Source organism: Dasypus novemcinctus, chromosome 16, assembly GCF_030445035.2.
Source record: "Dasypus novemcinctus isolate mDasNov1 chromosome 16, mDasNov1.1.hap2, whole genome shotgun sequence".
NCBI classification, from domain to species: domain Eukaryota; kingdom Metazoa; phylum Chordata; class Mammalia; order Cingulata; family Dasypodidae; genus Dasypus; species Dasypus novemcinctus.
Genome location: NC_080688.1, coordinates 87,649,390 through 87,668,409, shown reverse-complemented (window position 1 = coordinate 87,668,409; position 19,020 = coordinate 87,649,390). Strand labels below are relative to the sequence as shown.

General features: G+C 38.9%; 1 long non-coding RNA gene across 1 annotated transcript in view; it reads right to left on the bottom strand.

Annotated features, from left to right (window-relative positions):
* Nucleotides 1-7,114: 7,114 nt before the first annotated feature.
* The window catches only part of LOC139436627 (uncharacterized), a 36,943-nt gene continuing 25,037 nt past the window's right edge, over nt 7,115-19,020 (bottom strand). Inside the window, exons 2-3 of the long non-coding RNA XR_011645908.1 lie at nt 16,587-16,678; nt 7,115-7,338 (exon numbers count right to left, since the gene is read on the bottom strand). This is a non-coding gene — a long non-coding RNA (uncharacterized lncRNA). The remainder of the gene's footprint in view (nt 7,339-16,586; nt 16,679-19,020) is intronic.

Here is a 19,020-nt window from a genome sequence, read left to right as displayed (position 1 = left end):
GTTTACTGTGGCTTTTAAAAATCCTTCTATATGTGACTTCTTCTGCCAGTCAAACAACAAGAAGCACAGGTTACAGCCTTGGCTAAGATGACATTAACTATATCTAGGCCAATTGGTTGAATACAGACAGATTTAAAGAGCTTTAAGGATTTTAAATCTTCTTACCAGGTTCAATTAATCACAACATTTTTCAAGCCACTTTAATACTTAGGCTTTCTAGGTTATTCGTATTTAATTTGAATTTTTTTATTTTATTGTTTTATAAATTAAGGAATTTGTGTAATTCATGAAATATTAGGAATATACCATTTTCTTCCTATTCTTTGGCTGTTAAAAGGGAGGAAAAAAAATGGAAAGAGAATTTGTCTCTTTTGTTTCATGTGGTAGGCAGATTAGCTCTAGAAAAATAGCCGAGCCTGGGTGGAAGGGAGAATATGTTAATTCAATGGCAAAAGGGACTTTTCACATGTGGTTAACGTTATGGGCGCTGATTATCCTGGGTAGCCCCAGTAGGCACAACCAAATAACTTGACCTTTTTTTTCATTTTGTTTTGAAAAATTTATTTTTATTGTCTTTTATTAAAAGATAAATAGATGACACAATATGTTACATTAAAAAACATAAGAGGTTCCCATATACCCCACTCGGGCCCCCCCCTCCACTCCTCCCACATCAACATCCCCTTTCATCAATGAGGCACATTCACTGCATTTGGTGAATATACCCTGGAGCACTGTTACGCTGCATGGACTATAGTTTACATTGTAGTTCCCTCTCCCCCAGTCCATCCATTGGGTTATGGCAGGATATATAAAGTCCTGCATCTGTCCCTGCAACATCATTCAGGACAACTCCAAGTCCCGAAAATGCCCCATATAACAAACTTTTAAAAGCAGAGAACTTTCTCTGGCAGAAGAGGAGGAAGAGAAATGAGGCAGAGGGGGACATCAGAAAGATTCAAAGCTAAGAGCAGCTCAATTCCCCATCACCAGAAGGGGCCCCAGGGAAAGCATGGGAAGGGATGTGGGTGGCCTCAGGAGCCAAGACCACCCTGGTCTGACAGCCAGCAAGGAAATGGGACCTCAGGTCTATAGCTGCCCAGAACTGAATTTGATCGACAGCCTGGATGACCTGGCAAGCAGAGTTTTCCCCAGAGCCACCAGAAATGAACAGGGTTCAGCCACTACCTCGGTCTTGGGAAACCTGTAGCAAAGTGACCAGTCGAACCGTACTACACCGGAACTCAGGCCCACAGAAACGGAGAGACAATACATGGGTCTTGTGGAAGACACCATGCTTTTGCCCATTTGTAGGGCAGAAAGAGAAAACTAATCTTGTAGGTATATAATTTACTTCCACACCTTCTTCTATCACACTTCATGAAGGTAGAGCCACATTACCCAAATTCGATGCTATTTCAAGTATATTTTATGTGGCACATAGATCTCTTAAAGTTTCCTCAGTTTTCTTTCATTTCTACTATTCATTTCTACTATTGTAAAATAATTGCACAAATTTGCCTAAGGATAACATGCATTCGTGGTCATTTAAAATCAAATATGTAGGCTTACTTTTAAGATCTTCTTTCTCTCTGTTGTTCTTTCACTCCATCATTGATAAATCTATTCTTTCATATAATAATGAAACAAATTCCAAATAAAGAAATTGATAAAATGTTGAATGCTTTTTTATTTCCCTTTATAGCTCACAGATATTCATCTTTCTTCTTTGAGTAACTTTATATGAGATTAATACCTCTGAGAAGTTGCATTCAACACATGTGAATTTTATAAATATTTTTGCATTTCTCCTGGCAGCATACAAAGTCTTTTTGGCAAAATTCAAATGGCACCGTGCATTCCTTCCCCACCCCTCCCAAAACTTCGGAGAAGAAGCCATAAGTGAAATATGCTGTGACCTGAATTTACACATAGAGAGTCAGAACTAGAGAATTTTGAGTACCTCACATTATAACTTAGAAGCCAGTATTTGGGAGAGTGGGGAACTATGGGAGGGGGAGGTGGTGGGATATATGGGATCCCCTATATTTTTTATGTAATATTTATGCAATCTAAAGCTTCTTTAAAAATTAAAAATTTTAAAAATACGTCAAAAAATGCATTATAGGGGAGCAGATGTAACTCAAGAGGTTGAGCTCCCACTTTCCACATGGAAGGTCCTAGGTTCAGTTTCCAGTGCCTCCTGAAAAGAGGAAAACAGACAACAGGCAAATCAGGCAAAAAAAAAAAGCCAACTCAGGGAAGCTGACGTGGCTCAGTGGTTGGGCACCAGTTTCCCACATATGACATCCCAGGTTCAATCCCTGCTCCCTCAAAACATAAAAATAAAAATAAATAAAGGATCACAGATTTAAATGTAAAATACAAAACAACAAAACCTTAAAAAAAAAAAACAGGAGAAAATCTTTGGGGCATAGGGTTAAGCTGATTAGGATGTTAAAAAAAAAAAAACTGGATCACTCATACTTTGGTGGTAGAGCTCCTTAAGAAAGTAGTTTGGCAGTTTCTTAAAAAAACTAAACATGCATCTATAAAGTAACCCAGCAACAGCACCCCTAGGCCTTTTCCTAGAGAATGTAACTCATGTTCACATGAAAGCCTAAACATTGTTTATAGCAGCTCTCTCTTCAATAGCCATATATCCTTCAATGTGTGAATGGCTACAAACAGTAGTACATCCTACCATGAAATATTATTCAACGATGAAAAGAGCAAACTATTGATATAGGAAACAGCCTGGATGAATCTCGTGAGAATTGTGCTGAGTGAAAAAAACCCAATCACAAAAAATTGCAGAATGTACAATTCCATTAACACAAGATTCTTTAAATGGTTAAGTTATAGAAATGGAGAATTAAGTGATTGGCAGGGCTTAAGAAAGGGATGGGGACAGGAGACAAGAGCAAATGGCTATAAAAGGCAAAACGAGGGATCTTCGTGGTGATGGAAGTATTCTTTATCTTGAACATATCAGTGTCAATGTCTTTCTTCGATACTGTAGTAGCCTTTTACGAACATTGTCACTGGGAACACTGTAAATGGTTCATGGGATCTCTTTCTACTATTTCTTATGACTACATGTGAATCCACAATAACCTCAAAATTTAAAAAATACATTTAATTATTTTAAAAATCTTTCTTTTATTCAGTAAATAACTTCAATAGACCCCACCCCCAAGTGCCCTGAACATTACTCACTCTTTCTTCTTAGCATTTAGCCTATGACAAAATTCTAATCAGTCCTTTTAAAGATCTGTGATTTCCACCCCACTTTTTCCCCCATTTTTAGCCTCATAATTCTGACCTTCTCCAAGCCCTTCTTTCTTTCTTAATGACTATCACAAAGTCTCCTTTAAAATCTTGTGATCTCTAATGTCTCCCAATCCCTTTCCTTCTATTACCCTCCAAAATACTTGGTTACAAATACCAAAACTCACTAAGCCTACACAGAATAAAGCCCAAATTACTGTGCTTAGAAAACTGGCATTTTAGGATCCTCCCTTTGTATAGTTTTCCACCTTTCTTTCTTACTATTTCCTCTGTGCTCAAGCACAGGACACCTCTCTGGTACACCTCTGTTTTCTGCTGTGTCTGCCTGAATTCTTACTGTTTCTTTATCTACCTGCTGACCGCATGCCCTGTCCTCAAGCCTCCGCGGCCTGAGAAGCCTTCCCTGGACTCCTTCTCATACTGCATTATCATATTTTCATTATATGCCTCTATTTGTTTCGTCCATTAAATCAAACTTTCTTGATAGAAAGCTTGTTCATTTCATCTTCTCTTGACCAATGGCTGCTATAATATAAGAAAAGGCAATGCAATAACTACCCACGAGGGCTAGCTATCTCCTGTATCCCTAATCTTCACAAATACGAAAATGACAAGCTAGTTTTTAATCATCTCTAAGTGAGAAAGCTGAGATCAAAGCAGTAAACTAATCTATCCAAGGTCTCAGCATTAGTATCAATCTGAAATCCGTGCTTATAAAAAATTGATTTAAAATATTTATATAAATCCATCATTAGACCACTAAGTCCACTTGTCAGGGTATTATGATCCCACATTTCTTAACAATGGCTAGAATGTCACATCTTAAGGACACATCCAATTAAATCACTGGAATTGTAGAATTCAAGTGAGACTTTACTTTCTTTTCACTTTTAAAATCTTATAAAAAATAAGTTTCACATTTTCTTAGAAAATAAAACTAGTCACACCATACAATCCAGCAATTGTCCCCCTTGGTATTTACCAACAAATTTGCTAATTTATGTTCACAAAATACCTGCATACTGAAAACTAGAAGCAACCAATATGTCCTTCAGTAGGTGAATGGATAAACAAACTGGTATATTCACACAATGGAATATTTTTCAGCAGTAAAAATAAGCCATAAAATCACCAAAAGACACGGATGACTCTTAAATGCATCTTGCTAAGTGAAAGGGGCCATTGTGAAAAGACTACATACTGAATGATTCCAATTACATGACATTCAGGAAAAGCAAAATTACAGAAAGTGAAAAGTGAAGTATTTCCAGGAGTTTAGGGGGAGGAGGAAGGATTAAATAAAGGAAGCAGAGAGGATTTTTAGGATGGTAAAACTATTCGGTAAGATATTGTAGTGGCGGATACATGACATTATGCATTTGTCAAAATCCGTAGAACTTTATAGCACAAAGAGTGAATCTTAATGTAGGCAACTTTTTAAAAAAATCATTTAGGAGGTTGGGGGATCCCAAGAATGAATGCAGTCTGTGTGACAAAAGAATCTAAATGTATAATAAATGTATGAACAGCCTCATCGAAGATGTGTGTGTTGGGGGGAGAAGTGCTGACCTAAGTCACTTTGGAAATATGTGTAATTTGTAAGACTAAAGGCAAAGGAACTGCATGTAGACATCAGGGCTGCGCTGTAGTTGATAAAGTTGTTTCCCATGAGGGTATGGATCAATGAATCTGATATTGCTGTACACACATACTGGAATTTAGCAATTAAGTAAATACCTATGCAATTCACACAAACACACAATAGTTAAGTTATACACAAGCATTTCCTTGCCCTGTTGGTTGAGAGATCCCAAAGAAAAGAGCACAGCTGGTACCCAGAACTTGATTTCTAATACCATTCTTCAGTAAAAGGAGCCAGGGCACCTGGGAGATATATCTGATTCTAGCACTGAGGCAGGAATTAGCCAAGATGAAATCAGAACATTTCATAATGCCAGAAAGTAAGAAATTGCTAAGACCAAAAAAAAGCTTCATTGGTCCAGTTATGTCAAAGGGACAAAGGGGGCCAACTGAGAGGGCTTCTTATGACCAAAACTGAAGGAATTAGAGCAAAATAAATTAAGAAGTATTGGGTAATAACCCAAACTATTAAAAAATCCATGAGTCCATACTGATATGAATGAATGAACAGACAGATAAATTTCCCTTGCAAAAGAATTCCAAATAATTTATGTAGATATTCTATCCTTGAGAAAGGGAATGATAACTCCCCATTCCTTAAGTGTGGACTGCATGTAGTAATGTCTTTCCCAAAAGTATAGTGCATAAGTGGGGAAAAATAGTAACTTTACAGTGGAGAAATCTGACAAACATTACCTCAGCCAAGTGATCAAGGTCAACATCAAAAGACCTGAGTCATGTTGATGTACCTCTGATATGATGTGATGAAAATAGCATTTTATTTCTGTGGTCTTCCTCTCAAAAACCATAACCCCAGTTTAATCATGAGAAAATATTGGCCAAATCCCACCTTTAAGATATTCTCCAAAATCCCTAACCATTGCTCCTCAAAATGTGAAGGTCATGATAAACAAGGTAAATCTGAAAAAACTGTCATAATCAAAAGAAGCCTAAGGAGACCATTTATTGTAAAGTGACATCTTGGATGGGGTCCTGGATCAAGAAAAGACATTAGAGAAGACCAAGGAAATCCAAATAAAGTATGGATATTAGTGAATAATAATGTATCAGTATTGGTTCACTAATTGAACAAATGGACCATTCTAATGAAAGATTGCTAATAATAGGGGTACCTGGGAGTGGGGTAATAGGAACTATCTACTCAATTTTTCTGTAAATCTAGAAAGTGCTCTAAAAAATAAAGTTTATGAAAAATAAATAGAAAGAACGGACAATTCAAAATAAAATAAAATGAAAACAAACTAAACAACAAGAAGTAACACCCCACGCAACATAAAAAGGCTTTGCCCCTCCATGTTGCCTTCCTTTCCTCTTGGTGATTTATACCGACAATAGACTGTTTAGCATCTCAGTATGTGCCATATTGGTTGCCAGTGGTGTTGAACCATGGACTCAGCTGGTTCAGGGATTTAATTAACAGGTGTTGCTCTGGAGTTCCAGCTTTTGGCTAGGGTGCAAAATGATTCATTCCCAAGTGGGAAAGTAGAACTTTTCATACCTGAACCTTCAAGTATGAACTAACGTTTTATCTCAATAGAACGTTGTGCCAAATTTTTATTTTAAAAGTGTATTTATTTTTTATATATTAATTGAAGTATATATGAAATACTGTTGAAGAACAGTATTTTCCATTTAAGGAAATAATAGTACGAACGCTTTTATCATACATATAATGTATATATGAGCAAAAAAATTTCTGTAGTAAATTCTTCACTCTTCCTTATTTTTGTCAAAAGGTGTTTGCCACTCATAATTAACATATACCTTTTGGTTTCTGCACACTGTTAGCTAGTTTCAAATTTCTATTCATTTGTAATTATCTCAGTTGTCTCATTACATTAGCCATGCTTATGTTAAATGTGAATTTTGCAATATAGAAAAGGGACATATTTGTTGATTAAAAAATGTCAAGAGGCAAATCCACCCTTGAGGGAAAAATGTAATTATGTTTCTTAGGTACAAAACATCTCCTATTTATTATTTTCCCTTGCTTAAAAATACCTTCATATATTAAAGTAGTTATCGTTTATTCAACAATTTCCAATTTTCTTTCTTGATGACATCATTAAAATAATTCTTTTTAACTTTATGTCCTAGTTGTCTCACACCTTATTAATCAGAATATATAAAACAGCAAATGAAAAGAAGGCGTGTTGTATGTGCATAATTTTTTAATTCAAAATTTCCTGTGTTCAATCCTACAGTACATTTAAAGTGAGAAGAATGCTTTCAAAAGGCTTCAAAAATAGATGCCCTGCTCTCTGTTAAGTACACCAGATCATTTAGGAATGTTATTACAAAATAATTTCTGTGTTCAACTTTCTGACAGGCAGCCAATCATGTAAATTATGGTAATTCAGTCATCATACCTTCTTCAAGGCATTTCTGAAAAACAAATATTTAACAATGTTAAAAAATAATCAAGTGTATGTGTGCACAACTTATAAATTTAAAACACTAGAGAAGAGATAAGAGAAATGGATGAATAGTGGAGGAAACTGATATAAACAGCATCATGTTAACCTGATCTTGTGCTTTTAAATTTCTCCTTCCAGTAAAATCCTTTCTGACAGTGCCTCTTCTGACAAGGCATTTGCATAGTGCAGAGCCCTGGCAAGAAGCCAGACAATACGGGGCGTCTGTTGGGAGAAGGGGGCGGGGCGTGGAAGTGGGGTCAGCCTAGGAGGGGTGGGGTGCGAGAGTGGGGAGGGGGTGGACACCGCAGAGGGGAAGGAAGGCAGGTGGCCCTGCTCCAGGACTTTGGACTCACAAGCCACTGAGTCGGGAACCGGCCAAGCGAGCCCTCGAATTCAGGCTGAAGTAAAACCTGTTATGAGCTTTGACACACACAGATCCTGGAAGTCAAGGTCAAGCCACATCAGCCTTGAGGGAGGAATGGAAAAGGCTCAGATCTGAAAGCAAGGGGAGGTAAATAAGAAAATCCTCAGGACCTGCGCTGGCAAAGCAGTCAGAAAGAGAATTGACACCAACACAGGGGCCAACTTTTCCAGACCAGAAGTGGACACTGGGTTTCCTGCGGAAACTGATGCCCTCCTGTAATCCCTGAGCGACCTAGGAGAGCAGGATCTCTCCCAACCACAGGAGAGGACAGGCAGAAATGCAAGCAGGGGCTGGCACGTTTCAAAGGTTTCCCTCCTATTATCACAGCATTTGTCATTCCTTTCCCATTACCTCACACAGCTAATTACAATATAATGGGTCTGTGGCACCCGGCCAGATCGCTCAGTCTAACCCACCTCAAAAGGAAATTTATATTCCAGTCCCTTTCTTCTCACGGAAGTAAAAATCTTCCTAAATTAAGTTCTCGGAGGATAAAAGGCAATTTAGTCATTCTGGTCTGATTGCAGGCTTGCTTTTGTGGGTTGCATAGACAAAATAAAGAATAACTTTTGACAAGAACAGCATACCACAGGACTCAAAAAATTCAAGTTGCCTAAAAGGGCACTGAGAATAACAAATAGGGAGTTTTTTCCATGCTGGGGCAAATTTTTTTAGTTTTTTTTTGTAACGATGTTTCAATGTCTAATGGACTTTTGCGATGGAAGTCAGGCCTTGCTCACCCTTCACAAAGATATATTTTACTTGTTTAATGTGCATTGAGAAATCTATTTGCTAAACAAGATGCTTGTTTTAGGCCTTTAATTTTAGCAGGTCCCCAAGTTAGATCACCTGGGGGAAAGCCTCGTACTAATGGGCAAGACACAATGGTGGGCTCTGCTCTCCTAAGTTCTCAAGGGGACCTCAGAGTACACCCCTCATCTCTACTTTATTTTCCATCACATTGATAAGGAGCTTCTAAAAGGAAGTTTTCCATGAAGTGCCCCACCCTTCCCTGAGGCTCACACAGGATTCTGGGAGTCTCTGGAGCTTTGATTCAATTATGAATCAATTCATAAATTAATAAATATTTATTGGCTGTCTGCTATAGAGAGCACTTTACCCGTGGTTCCCCAGAGGTGTTTAGAGTTTATTGGGAGAAACCATAAGTCAATAGATAATGTTAACACAATGTGATCAACTCTCAAATGGTGCTATAACTTTTCAAGGGTTCCTGGAAAACTTATGGGAGGAAGTAATATCAAAGCTGAGATTTAAAAGCAAAGATGAGTCAGCTACATAAATAGATTCAGATGATGAGAAAGGTGCCCCAAGTCAGCTGAGAAGGTTAAGCAGGTGAGGAACTTGGGAAACTCCCCATAGTTGGGTCTGTTTGGGACATAGAATTCCACATGAAGCATTTGAGAAGAGGGCAAAGAAAGAAGAGGTTCTAAATCATGAGGAGCCATTTAGCCAACAGCAAAATTAAATGGATTGGCAGTGAACGAATATCCCCATGAATGAGAAACAGCAGATAGAGCCAATTTCTTAAAAGGAGCTTGAGTGGGATGGGGATGAGAAAGAGCACAGAATATGTTTGTCAACATGGCTTTAGTCAACAGGGGTTCCTACCCAATGGCTTCTAAATTCCCTGTCCCTAGGAGAGGGAGATTACTTTTTTGAGTCAGATAGATAGTAGGAGGTCTGAAGAGCATGAGGGAGTTTTGAAGTATGCCACTGGTTTGTCATTGCTGCTCAGGGACATGATCTTCTCTTCATTAGACAGCACAGCAGAGTGATTGATCGAAAACATGGGCTCTCTGTGCCATCTGCCTGCTTCCAAAATCCCAGCTTTACCACATATTTTTAAAATATTTTATTTTATTTATTTCTTGCCCCCTCCCCCATTGTCTACTCTCTGTGTTCATTCTCTGTGTCTGCTTGTATTCTCATTAGGTGGCTCTGGGAATCAATCCTGGGACTTTCCGGAGTGAGAGAGAGGTGATCATTCTCTTGCACCACCTCAGCTCCCTGTTCTGCTACATCTCTTATTATCTCTCCTCTTTGTCTCTTGTTGCATCATCTTGCTGTGCCAGCTCTCTGCATCGGCCGGCACTCCTGTGCAGAACACCATTCCCGCATGAGGCAACACTCCTTGTGGGCCAACACTCTGTGTGAGCCACCTTGTCTTCACCAGGAGGTCCTGGGCATCAAACCCTGGACCTCCTATATGGTGGACGGGAGCCCAACTGCTTGAGCCACATCCGTTTCCCTCTACCACATACTGACTTCAGTTCTTGAATGTCTCATAAGTAACTTTTCCAGGGAAAACAGCAATTCCCCGTATCTGCATGTACTATGTTATATTTGATAGAAATGTCTACAGTAATGGAGAAGAAAACTAAAACCACGTGTTGGCGATTCCTAGAAGAGAGGCTTTCCTCCATCCCCACAGGCAGCTAAGGCAGTGGATAAGGGATGGGGGATCCCTATTGGGGTGGGGTAACCCTGTGGGGGATGGGAGGAGCTGGGGGGAACCCTGTAGAGTAGGGGGATCCCTGTGGGAAGGTCCCTGGATCTCAGGTCCATGACAGTGGTTGAGATTCGACCATCCCACTCCAACGTCACAGCCCTCTGCTTTGATGTCAGGTCATGTCCTCCGGTGACTGTCTGATGGAATCAGGCATCACTCCTCCAGCAAGCCTCAGGAGGCACCACCATGCCTTCTAACCCACACTGCAGCCATGGGGGACACAGCAGGCAGCACCCCCTCACTCAGGAAAGGGCACCCCCAGGCTGCCCACCCAGAGACAGCTGGCCCCGCAGTGCCTCCCTCTCACCATCATACCTGACTGTCTCCTAGGGCTGTCACCCTGATGCCAGAGTCAGCCCAAACCCAGCCACTGCCTCCCCCTGCTGCCCTCACACTGAGCTCCTACCCTCCTACACCACCCCATCCATTTGTCCCCTCTAGAGGTCAGAATGGGGTTTCAAAATTTAAATCTACAGGAGGATTGCGTCCAGCATCCATGTGGAATCTAAGCCCCCTCTTGATATAGATGTGGAGTGGACCCAACCATTCTAAGGTCCACAGGATGGAGGAATAGAGTATGGATTAGAGTGGACTTACTGATATTCTATTCATGAGCTATTGTGATTAGTAATCAAAGAAAATGTGGCATTGGTGTGGAGAAAGTGCCCATGGTGGCTGCTGGGTGGAGGGAATGGGAAGAAGAGATGAGATGTGGAGGCATTTTCAGGACTTGGAGCTGTCCTGGGTGATGCTTCAGGGACAGTTACTGGACATTGTATGTCCTCCCATGGCCCACTGGGTGGACTGTGGGAGAGTGTGGGCTATGATGTGGACCATTGACCATGAGGTGCAGCGGTGCTCAGAGATGTATTCACCAAATGCGATAAATGTCACATGATGATGGAGGAGATTGTTGCTATGGGAGGAGGAGTGGGGTGAGGAGGGTGGGGGGTATTGGGGGACCTCATATTTTTTAATGTAATATTAAAAAAATAAACAAAGACAAAAAAATAAAAAATAAAATAAAATAGATCATTGTGAAGTAAAAAAAAAACCTAAATCTAATCATGCTGCTTCTGTACTTCAAACCTTCCTTAGCGTCCTAGTTAGCATAGCCCAAATTATCAAGATTCCCCTCGCTTATCCTAAATAACCCCTGGCAAGATCCTCAGCCTGCTTCCCCTCTCCATGCTTCAGGCATCTGGTCGTCTTTGAATTTCTGCCTCAACGTTCCTGGCCTGACCTCCACAAATTTCCCTCCTTGAGGCCTTTCACTGCTTCAGGGCCCCCCGAAAGGCGCCTTCAGCAAGAAGCTTCCCCTGATTTTGCTTTAAAAAAAAACCTTACCACAACTGCGGTTAAACAGTTGGCGTGCTTTTTGTTTGACGCCTCTCTCCTCTACCAGCGGTTTACCCACGAGAGCAACACCTAGGCTAAATCAGGTGTTTGGTACAGGCCCATTGCATAAATACAAGGAGGCCATGAGAAGAAAGAGACTCACACAGGGACAGTGACAGCTCATGGGACAATGTCAAGGGGCTGCTCTAGGATGGAGGCCACAAGTTAAAAATGGCAACTGTGCGACCTAACGGTAGGCAGTAAAGGTAAAGAAGGGTTTTGGTGAATGCCTATACTGGAATGGCCACAGAGAAAGGGAGTTAAAAATCCTTCCCCAAAGACGTATTTACATGATGGAGCACAGTCTGAGAAGGAATAAGAGCTATGGGAGAATTGGTTTCTGGCTTCATGTGTATTTGACATACTTAGATTCCAAACTTAATTTCTAGTTAGACCATATCAGAGAAAATTATTGAAGGAAAGGAGATTCTTTGTCCAATGACTATATTTTAAGCATCTACCAATCCATGGCAAAAACAAGTACAGTAAAGTCAACATGAAAATAAAATTTACTTGCAAAGAAAAGGGTTAATGCTGATGATGCAATTACCTATTTACAATGTCAAAGTCCAAGTTGACTATAAGAAATTATTACTAAAGTTGTCTGCACAGATTCCATTATCTTTTTTTCTCCCTCGTAGTATTTTAAAAGGAAATGGGGGGAAGTGGACTTGGCCCAGTGGTTAGGGCATCCGTCTACCACATGGGAGGTCTGCGGTTCAAACCCCGGGCCTCCTTGACCCGTGTGGAGCCAGCCCATGCGCAGTGCTGATGCGCACAAGGAGTGCCCTGCCACGCAGGGGTGTCCCCATGTAGGGGAGCCCCACGTGCAAGGAGTGTGCCCCGTCAAGAGAGCCGCCCTATGTGAAAGAAAGTGCAGCCTGCCCAAGAGTGGCGCCGCCCACACGGAGAGCTGACACAACAAGATGACGCAACAAAAAGAAACACAGATTCCAGTGCCACTGATAAGGATAGAAGCAGTCACAGAAGAACACACAGCGAATGGACACAGAGAACAGACAACTGGGGCGGGCGGGCAGAGGGGAGAGAAACAAAAATAAATCTTAAAAAAAAACACACCAAGGACATTCTTAAAAAAAAAAATAAGGAAATGGGTATAAAAAATATAATTCACTTTGAGGTTATCATTTCCAAAAAGAGATAGACAAAGACAACTCATTTAAAAGACTGCGGAGATTGATGTGGCTGATGATACAGTAAAAATGATATGGGGTTAGTTAAAAGGATTTTTAAAAACTTTATTTTATACTAAAAATGCTGAATTGGTTATCAAATTATTCTAGGCATTGATTGTTAGGAAAGTAATTTTACTGGTTCAGCTGATATTTTGCATTTGTTTAAGAAAGCCATAGGACATCGAAACTCTCCGCCAGATGTCTTCTGTCAAAGCAACTGGGTTGTTTTCGCTGAGACCAGCAACTCTTACAGGGCATCCTGGGGGATGACATCTCGTGCAGGGCAATATATGAAATCAGGTGTTGAGCACAGAGGGAGCACAATTTACTGAAAGAAGTTTTAATGGTCTCAGCAAAAATTTTGTTTCATGAAGAGAAAAAAAAAGTTCCACCAACCTCTCCTTGCAAAAGACGGTGTTAACTTCACAAGATAAATGCCCACCTTTCTCTAGGCTTTAATCTGTTTTTTTGTGCAGGCTTTGCAGGATGTATAAATGGGATTTTAAAACAATTTTCTGCATCTTTGATGTAGTAAGTCTTAAGTCCCTTTCAAAGCATGCACAAAGCTTCAGGGGGTGGGGAAGAACACAGCTAATCTTTATGATATTTTTAATTGTCAGTCAGGTGAATATTCAAAGAAATATTTAGTAGATTTCCCTTTTCCCAGCCCCTTTCCTTTCTACAGAACTCCTGCTCTATTCTTTGCTTCAGTTTTAGGGGGGAAAAAACCACACACACACACAAAAGAAAACTGGCATCTATCCTGAGTGAACAAGTACCTCTGGCAGTCAAGTTATCAAGCTGTTTACATGGCAACAGTAGCTGTTCAAATACCTCAAAAAAAGCTATTGTAAGTCATCATGTCATGCTGTAATTCTATTTTTTGTGAGGGCATATAGGTAGACATTAAGCAATCTGGCAAGAAAATCACAAAAGATAATAATGCACTTATGCTCCTCAGTCTGGCTCTAAATTACAGCTAGCTGTTAGTGATACCTTATTTAGCTCATTTGTGTAAGCTTTCTGGAACTCTCCAAATGCATGACTGAACCACACGCAAAGTAAATAATGTACCAACAAATTAATTGCCTACAGATTTTGGAAGGTTGGATGCTCACAGACAAATGAGCAAGAAAGAGCTGTAAAAGTTGTCAATTCTGTATTAGTGATGATAATTTTATCTATGTAGCAATTCCATCTCTGTCCAAATCATCATGCTCCATAGGCTAAATGCGAAAGGACTTTTAAATTGATTCCGAAACAATGTGGACGTTTTACGTGTTCAAATTTATACTTTATTTGACTTTCCCTTAAGGAATTTTCAGAAAATTATCAGGAAACCCTTATCCTATCCCTATAGTGTCCAGGAAAGTCAACAAGTCATAGACCCGATTCGGGTGCAGGATGTTTATTGGGGAGTGTACGTAGGTGGAAGCAACAGCCACGGGGAAGGTGGAGCCACAGGAGTGGGCAGCAGGGGAAGAAAGCATCAGTGACAAACAAACCAGAAACCGCAGCTGATCTCATGAGGCGAGCGCTCTGGAGTGGCAATGGCTCTTCAAAGTTGTCCCCAACCGAGGCAAGGTGACCTGGCCTTTGTACCCCCTCAGGGTTTGTGGCACACCCGGGGAAGTCATCATGAGTGAAGCAGCTGCATTCACCCGAGGACAATTCCAGAGAGGGATTCAGCTGAGGCTGCACAACAACCTGCTCTGGAGCAGAAACTGTGGGAGAACAAGGGCTTCCAGCTAGAAAGGAGGGACTGGAAAGCACAGCACAATCACTGCCTCACACGCATACATGGATGGGCACGTGAGGCATATTTCTAACAGATTTTAATAGTAGTATTGCTTGATCAAAGAAACAAGTTTGATAGAGACTGCCAAGTTTTCCTTGCTAAAGTTAATCAACTTACACTCCCACCACCATTGCATGAGAGTGCCCCTCTTCCCTCATCCATCCATCTTATTAAGATACGGCCAGCCAAATACATGAATGAAAAACTGTGTCTCATTTTAATTGCTACCATTAATTACTAATACAGTTGAATAGCTTAACAATATATAATTATTGACCACTTTTTGTTTCCTCTGTAACATTCTTAGGCATATTTTTGCACATTTTCTTAGAGTTATTTTCCTTTCTTCTGACAGTGAATAAAAAAAAGTTTTTTTAATTCTTTGCAGAAATATGAATGGCAAATATTTTTATCTCAGTTTTCCAAGTGATTTTTAGCTTTGTTAAATAATATCTTCACAATGCTGAAATTTTCCATATTTTGCTTTCAAATATCTTAATATTATATTTTATATCTTCTGTGTTTAGTCTATGTAATTGTCTTTCACAGGATTATAAATGTCTTATAGAAATATGCACCTGCAACTAAGCTTCTCTTTTAATTTGTTTAGAATATATTACTGTTCTGAATACCATTAGGTATGTATTTAATTTTTGGGTTTTGTTTTGTTTTGTTTTTTTACTAAATATTAGTCAATTGTCCACAAAGTATTTTTTCCCAGTGAGCAGTCACAGCATATATTTTCATATATACACATTTCTGTTCCTAAATTCTGTTCTATCATGAAGCTGTGTTCATTCATATATCAATAATATACTATGTTATTGCTATGGCTTTATAACATAATTTGACACCTAAACAACACTTTTCTTCATTCCCTCAGCATTTCCTTGGCTATATTTGTCCACATACACTAGAAGACAAAATTTAGATTCAGCTTGTCCAATTTTATTTTCAAACACAGCACTGGATACTTTGTTGATTGCATTCCAGCTTTAGACTAATTTCATGATATTTGACATATTTACAAATCTATTCTTTCCATCCTGGAACTTCCTTGGTAAAGTTTTATGTTTGTTCATAAATTCATAAAATTCTTTTGGATGCTTTTGTTTCTTTGCTTTTAGCTTTTTAAAGCTAGGATTTCAAGCCTTTGATTCTACATAAAAACACTGTTGCTTGTTTTCCTTCATTACAGTTATTAATCTGCTATTTATTATTAATATATTTGCTAGTTAACTTTGTTCCCAGCCACTTTTATAACATGCTATTCATTGGAGATTTTTTAATGGGCCTAAGACTTTCCAGATTAAAAAATCATATAATCTGCTAATAATGGAATTGCCATATCATTTAGGCAATTAATAATTTGACTTTTCTACTTTAATCTGTTCATGTAATGAATTGCATTAATAGCTATCTGAAAGCTCAGCTATCCATGCTTTCTTTGGATAAATGGTCATGGTGTATTATTGGTTTCAATTGACAAATTAGCCTTTTTGTCATTTAGTTTAGGTTGTTGCCTCTATATAAGTTAGATTGATCTGTGGTATTGTTTTATCTAGTTCAGTTTAGTGGGTGCTGTCTCACCTGCACGCTTCCCTTGTTTGGTGGGGTCATCACACCCTAAAGATGTCTTCCGTCTGGTTAGCGCTATGAGAAAGGTGAAAGAGCATAGCTCTTTGCTCTTTCTGACAGCTGGGTTTGATGTTGAGGTGTTTTAGTATATGAACTATTTGCTTTTATTCTTTTAATTTTTACACAATCTGAGGGTCTTTACATTAAGAATACAATAAGAAGTTTAAGCAATTCATAATTATTTTAATAACTGAAGTTTTGGACTTACTTTTTTAATTTTTTAAATACTTACCGTTTATGTTCATTATGTTCCCTTTTCTTTCCTTTTCCTCCTCTGTTCCCTTGCATAGACCAAGTCTTCTTCATTCATTTTTCTTTATTTTTCTAAGAATTTCAGTAATTTAATATTAGATTTGTCTTCCAATCCTTTTTGTTACATTAAAGCTCACACAGTAACTTATTTTTCTATTAATGCTGAAATGTAATCAGCATCCATAATTTTTGACAAATTAAAAAGAAAAGCATGCTTTTACTCAGCACCACAAAAGTTTCATTAAAACTACCTAGAATTTTCTTTACAGTTTTTTTTCTATTATGCTTTGGTCTTTTAGAAATTCTTTCTAAGCCTCATGATATCAACAATCCCTCGTTCTGCATAAGTATTTTAAAATTAGGGGCACAATTTTCTTTGCCAAGCACACTTTCTTATATCCCACAATATTATATTTCAGTCATGTTATTTTATTGCCTTCTTGTGATTTTTTTGTTTCTAGTCTTGCTTTCTGACAAAGTGATAAATGGGAGGTAAGCTTTAAGTTTGGTTGCATTTTCTGTTTTCTCATGTCATTTAAATGAGGACTTGTCTGAACACAGCTTTGGAGATTGTTTTTTAGCCTAATAAAAATTAGAAAGCTGGATGATGCCAAATGTTGGTGTATGCAGATGTGGGCAATGGGAACCCTCCAAGCACTAAAGAATAGTGCAACTATTCTGGAAAACTGTCTGACATTACTTAATCAAATTAAGTATACTAATAAATTATGACTCTAATTTCATTTCTAAATCTGCCAATGAAAATTTGCAAAGCTCCAAAAGGAAACATTTATGAGTAATTCTCTACAGTATTATCTGTTGCTGTGGTGAATCAAAGGCAAATTAAGTTTCAATTAACAGGGTTTAGACAGTTAAAATATGGTGAACTACACAATGGAGAATCATGGAAGGAAGAAATAAGATGCACACATAATAATACAGATAGATTTTATGTTCTGCTTGATAACATGACCCCCAAAATGGGAGGAGATACATATTACAAAATATGTGTACAGTATAAGAATTCATTAACATATTAATTTAAACAATACAAATAAAAAAGAACAGAAAACATATCAAAATGATGGGAAGAGTGTGGTATTAGGAGATTGTCTCGAATCATCTTCTGCTGAAGCAGACCCTAAAAGAAGGATTCTTGTGCAAGTGTGAATGATTAAGATGAGGTCCCAGGAAAAAAACTGTTAGGGAGTGGGGAAAAGAGAATAGGAGAATACTGAAGCCAAATGAAGGTATGGTTTGAGGTTAAGCACTAGCCTTCACTTATCACAGTGGATAAATACTTCCAGTACCATGTCATTGCTTCGTTCTGTATTTTAGAGATAAAGCATTCAGTCTCTACCCATTCAATATGTTAGTTGTAGGGCTTTTTTGTTGATGCCCTATATTAGATTAAGGAAGTTCCTTTCTATACTGATTTTTCTGATGTGACAGCTTGAATTTTGTGAATCCCAGGAAAAGATTATGTTCTTAAACTAATCTATTCCTGAGGGTATGGGGCCCTTTGATTGCACTAAATTCAGTTAAGGGGCCTTTGATTAGATTACTTGATAAGATCCAATTAGGGCTTTTGGCTGGACTCCTTCAGTGAAGCGTGAACCAGCTGAGGTCTCCACCCTCTTTCAGGGTGGGATATAAATGGGGGAAAAGAGAGAGAGAGAGAGAGAGAGAGAGAGAGAGAGAGAGAGAGAGGAAAAGAGAGAGAGAGAGCTGCAGGAAGAGGGAGCTCTGCCATTTTTTACCCTGCCATATGCGAAAGAGGATTCGAGGATTGCTAGCCACCAAAGCTCAATTAGAGGCCCACAAGAGTCTAGACCCACAGAGCACTCAAGGCTGAAGAGACAAGCTCCAGGAGCTGGGATCCAGGAAACAGTGAGCCTGGTGGGGAATTCAGAGCCCTCAGTGGAGATTGCCCACCATCTTGCTTCACCATGTTCAGCAGCACCCCAGAATCACCAGCACCTGATTATGGTGAGAAAGTATCTCTAATGGTGCCTTGATCTGGACGTTTCACAGCCTCGGAACTGTTAACCTTTATCCTAAATAAAATTCCTATTATAAAAGCCAACCCATTTCTGGTACTTTGCTTTGGCAGCCCTGTGACAAAGTAAGCTGAGATTTTTTTATCATGAATGGATATAAACCTTTGTCAGATTATTTTCTCCATCTATGTAGAGTCAGCCTTGCATTCCTTGATTAACTCCACTTGACCGTGATGTATAACTATTCTTATATTAATATATTGTTGCATTTGATCTGCTAATATTTTATTGAGAATTTTTGTGTCTAGGTTTATGAAGAATGTTGGAATATTGTGTAGTTTTCTTTTCTTGTACTGTCTTTATCTGGTTTTACTATTAGAGTAATACTTGGCCTTATAGAATGAATTGGGGAAT